Source organism: Poecilia latipinna, unplaced genomic scaffold, assembly GCF_001443285.1.
Source record: "Poecilia latipinna isolate Pla-1442-1.1 unplaced genomic scaffold, P_latipinna-1.0 Scaffold1119, whole genome shotgun sequence".
Lineage (NCBI taxonomy): Eukaryota > Metazoa > Chordata > Actinopteri > Cyprinodontiformes > Poeciliidae > Poecilia > Poecilia latipinna.
In genome coordinates, this window is record NW_015113735.1 from 122,603 (window position 1) to 127,745 (window position 5,143).

The following is a 5,143-nucleotide window of genomic DNA, read 5'->3' on the forward strand; positions in this document are numbered from 1 at the left end:
GAAGGCCTGGAAGGTGAAGACCACAGTGGTGCCTGTGGTCATCGGGGCCCTCGGGGCAGTCACCCCCAAACTGGAGCAGTGGCTCAAACAGATCCCAGGAACAACATCAGACATCTCAGTCCAGAAATGTGCAGTTCTAGGCACAGCCAAGATACTGGAGGAGAACCTGAAGCTCCCAGGCCTCTGGTAGAGGACCCGAGCTCAGAGGATGAAAGAGACCACCCGCGGAGGGTGAGAAGGGAATTTTTTTTTTTTTTTACATACGTTTTCATCAAAACAAACTCCTATATATTGCTGAAAAGTTGCGTGTAAGCTAGTTTAGTTACTTGCACTAAAAACTAGACCAAAATACTTGGAACGATTTTATGTTTTTTTTGTGTGTGTGTTTTTGCAGTGTGCTGGTCAGGCTTGAAAGAGATGTGACGGTAAAATGACGGAGCAATAGGGGCCTGGCACATCTGCTGCACTCAGGATGCAGATATAAGCAAAGCAGGTTGTCTAAAGCAGCTGCAGTAATTTTGTTCATTTTTTCCATCTTAATAATATCTTGAGGTTATAAGCGTTCCCAAATGAAACAGATAATGGATGACAGCACAAGCCCTTTTGCGACACAGCTGACTAATGATTTATGATGCAAGCAGAAGGAAACTATTTGAGTCTCTCAGTTTCAAATGAATCTTGTTAATCAATTTAAGCTGCGAAACGGATTCTCTGGGACTTGTGAAGAGAAAGCGAACACAGGATTTCTAACTTCCATCCGTCCATCAGACTCCTCAGGGAGTTCTGGTCTCCATCCAGCAGGCGGAGCTCTAACTCCAAAGAGAGCTGTCCAGGATGCTACTGCCCATCTGAACCGCCTCTGCTGACTTAGACCACGTTCACACAGCAGGGAAATGCCACAGCAGGAAAATCTGATTTTCCCACCCAAATGCACCCAATATTTTATATTTGATCAGAGTTGGGATGTTTTTTCACCTGATAGTCCGCTAGACTCAGTTCGATTGGGGACCAAAGTGGCAACATTTGTTACATTTCCAGCTGCTGTGGTTCACTTTCTGTGTCAAACCAATTAAACCCTTTGAAAAACATGTTCCCCTTCTCACCTGTGGGGGCGCTACCCTATGAACCACTCAAGGAAATGTCATGAAACCTCCAACAAAGACACTGAGCGCAACTTCCGTCTTCAAGAAATGTAAACAATAATGGAGTGTTGTCAGATTTTAGCGGTTGTAAAATTTTTCTTTTGTCTTTCACTAAAGACCACAAGTCCTGTTAGGGCTATATTCCTGCATTTGTTTTGGTTGTATTTACCCACAATGCCCTGCGCTGTAGTCCACTTCCTGCTTTTGTAGCAGAGATTTGTAGGTGGACCAGTGTTCGTTTTTTGGTCCGATTAGCATTCACACCTCCATAACTAGGCAAACAGACTGAAGTTGGACTGAAGCGGATTAAACAGAGCTGGTGGGAATGCAGCCTGAAAATCTTTGGCTGATTTGTTTCCCAGCTCTGAGTGTTGAATGTTTTTTGACTTTAGACCAGAGAGATCGGCTGCCTTGTGCATCACAACGAATGGAGAGATCAAAATAAAACAGAATCCTGCTCAGGCCTATAAAACCAGCAGCCAAAGAGCAACTGTCCATGTGTTCTTCCCTTTATATCCGTTTGTGCTCCGATCGAGGAGTTTCCTCCTCTTGGTAACAACAAGCTGCTGCTCGTCGTCTTGTTAGAGCTTTGATTGATTGAGCGGGTCTGGCAGCCCACAGCTCCCCTGCCTGCTTCATTTGTTACACATTTTTAGTTCCCAGTCTATCCATTCTCACCTCCATCTGTCATTCTAATGCTTTATCATTGTCCTTCTTTACATCTATGACATTATTTAGCGTCTGCTGCGTCTGATTGGGCCAGATTCTGGGAAGACTCACATGTGTTTTTCATTAGAGCTTCATATTTCTCATCATCGTCACTCAGCAGATGCTTCAGCTTCAGTTATTGAGCTAAACTGATTCAAGAAAGTCATTTCCAGACATGTTTGGAGGTAAAAGAGCGTTCTATAACATTATATAGCATTATTTTCTTTAACTTTCGGGGCTTGTTATTGCCGTGTTCGGCCAGTAGGTGCCAGTAGAGGACCGCGCATGAACGAGACATGGCTGAGTCACTCAGAGTTTACCATCTGTTGCTCTGCAAGAGTTCCCAGGAGATGCCAGACATAGGAGGCAGACCTAATGCTTGTTACTTAGCCTCATCTCAGTTTTTATTAATTCAATTTTTTTATCCGCACAGTTCTGAGTCCTGCTTCTTCTGGTGGCTTTTCTGTTTCTGAGCCCCAGGCAGACGGAGGCCACCGCAGCTCAGCGAAATGAGATGAAATTCTCTTTTTAAAATAAATAATAAAGCTAAGCATTATTTTTCAAGCGAATCAAATGTATCATCAGCCCCACTCAAGCCAGAGAGGGAGAAAATCGTGGAGGTCACAAAGCTCTCAGAGTGGTTCTCTACCCTGTAAAAAAAAATCTCATACTTTTTACTTTACAGCAGCACAAACTGCGAAAGTGAATGTATTTCAAATCTGCAGGCCAGAGGAGCTTCATGACCCCAATATGTGGTTTGCTGATATAAACAAGACTGCGAAGATATGAGATTAATGTTGGCCTATTTCTCAAAAAAAAAAATTAATTTATCTACACAGGTACTGCAGCGATGCCCATGAAATCCAAACAATACAAGCTAAAAAGAGAAACAAGTTTCCAAGAAAAGAAATCCACCAAACTTGTACTGTTGATACATTATTGATCTTTTCTACACAGACTTGTATGGATAATTCACCAATAATTCACCAGGCATCAGTTTTGATTAGTTCAATGTTTACTTTGTCAAGTTTAGGACTTTTTCTACTGTTTCTCTCTTAATATAGCAAAAGGTAAAAAAAAGAGGTAAATTTCAAAATAAATAAAATAAAAGCACAAACCCAGTCAGCTTTTATACAATTCACAGCATATTAATAAAAGTATTCACACCACTTCACTTTTTCCAAATTTACTGGCAGTAAAATTACACTTATCCACCACAGACGCAAAAAATGAGCTAGCAAGCTAGCTGGGGTATGTTAGCAGCTAGTTAATGGTAGCCTCAACCGTCTTTTAGTTTAAAATGAATTTAAGACATTTTAAGGCCTTTTTAAGGCCACTTTAAATGGAATTTAAGACCTGTATCTCCACAGAAATGTGCAAACTTCGTCCAGTCAACTGATGATAAATCTGCATTTACCCATGATTGACACAAAAAAAATGTATGTTAGCAGCTAGTTAGCGGCAGCCTCAACGTCTCGAGTCACAGAATGCAATGGAGATGTCTGAGTGAGACTCAAACTCCAGCAAAAGAAAAACAAAAACATAAAATACTTTGACAATACAAGATTAAGAAGGCCCGTCAATACAAAATGTAAGACTTGTGATGGACATTTCAAAGGCCAACTTACATTTTAATTAATTTAAGACAATTTAAAGCCATAATTTTTGATATATGCATTTTAAACTTTTCAAGGATGAAGAAGAATGAGTCACACTGCCTGAAGATATGTGAGCTAAGCTTGTGGCATCATATTCAAAAAGACATGAGGCTGCCAAATGTGGATCCACAATATTAGCTGCATTTCCATTGACAATATAATTACACAAATTAACATTTAAAAATAAATTTGCTCAATAGAAACAAGTCAGTAAAACGTTTTGGCGCTAGGATGAGGTGGCTTTTTGGCTGTTTGGAAATTAGTTTATCTCTCAAAACTCATATCATAGGAGTCACATGATCAACAACGGGATGTTACTACTGGCAAAAACCACGAAGAAGACAACAGGAAGTAGTTGGAGGGCGACGGCGCTGCATGAATGAACTTATTCACATGTGATTTTAGTTGAGTTTCTCATTTAATGGAAACACTGGAATTGCAAAATTTTATTTTTTTGACACTAGTGGAAAAGACAGAGCTGCTGGGTGTTTGCATGTAAAATTTTGAGGCTAATTTGGTACAACTTGGAATAAGGTTGCGTTGCAACATAAAATGTAGAAACAGTGAAGTGTTGTCAATTTGCTGTGATTTTGTAAATCGGTTTTCATGCACTGACTTCCAGCGTTTGGTGTTTGTACTTTGGCTTCCCGTTTAAGACGCCACCAGGAGGCTGCAGTGCTGTGATGATGACTGGATGAAGGTGCTGGTTCAGATAACCGGTGAGAAATGGTAGCTGGGCCACGGCGCCCTGAGAGGGTGTAGTAAACAGGATGGATGACTGGCCTCTGTGCATGAAGAAGCATCAAGGGGAGAGAACCTGAGCAGGAGGAAAGAGGTGCATGATGGGAGAGCAAGAGGAGGTGGAGAGGATCTGTTCCCCCCCGGTGGCTCGTTCCCCTTCTCTGTCCTCATCAGCTCAGAGGTCAGCGGGGCTCTGCAACGTGATCAGGAATCCTTTCTGGCATTATTCACATCTGGTGATGCTGGAATAAATCTGTGCTGCATCTATTACGGTTACTGTGCCGAGGTTTGGGGAAAATTCAGGAAAAACAGGACATTTCACAGTAAAACGGAAATAAATATACTGAATAATTTAAAATACATGTTATACAAAATGTGGTAATGTGTTGGTAGATTTGTTTTTAAACTAGGCAATCTCTTTAATCAGTAGCATGGCATTACACTGCAAAACACAAAATCTTAGCAAGTATTTTTTATCTTGTTTCTAGTGCAAACATCTTAGCACCCTAGAAATAAGAAAAAACAAATTTACAAGTAACTTTTCGGCAGGATATAGGAGTTTGTTTTAAATTTGGAATTGTTGACTTAAAACAAGTCCTCTCCTGTGGGGGCGCTGCACCAAGAACCACTGAAGGAAACAACACAAAAACCTCTGAAGACACTGAGCGCAACTTCCTTCTTCTTAAAATTTAAATGAAAATGGAGCGGGGTCAGATTTTAGCGGTTTGACTTTGGTGAAAGGCCTTGAACCATTTCTCCTGTTAGCGCTAAGCTAGCGCGTTTGTTTTGGTTGCATTTACCCAGAATGCTGTGGTCTATTTTCTATGGTTGAACCGGTTTCTGGTCCGCTTGGCATTCACATTGGAACCGCACCAGAGTTCACTTCATCTGAAC

The 5,143-nt window shown here is 41.1% G+C and overlaps 1 long non-coding RNA gene across 1 annotated transcript in view; it reads right to left on the bottom strand.

Moving 5' to 3' along the window:
* The window catches only part of LOC106959803 (uncharacterized), a 10,893-nt gene extending 9,193 nt beyond the window's left edge, over nucleotides 1–1,700 (bottom strand). Inside the window, exon 1 of the long non-coding RNA XR_001427438.1 lies at nucleotides 1,312–1,700. This is a non-coding gene — a long non-coding RNA (uncharacterized LOC106959803). The remainder of the gene's footprint in view (nucleotides 1–1,311) is intronic.
* Between the last annotated feature and the right edge of the window lie 3,443 nt (nucleotides 1,701–5,143).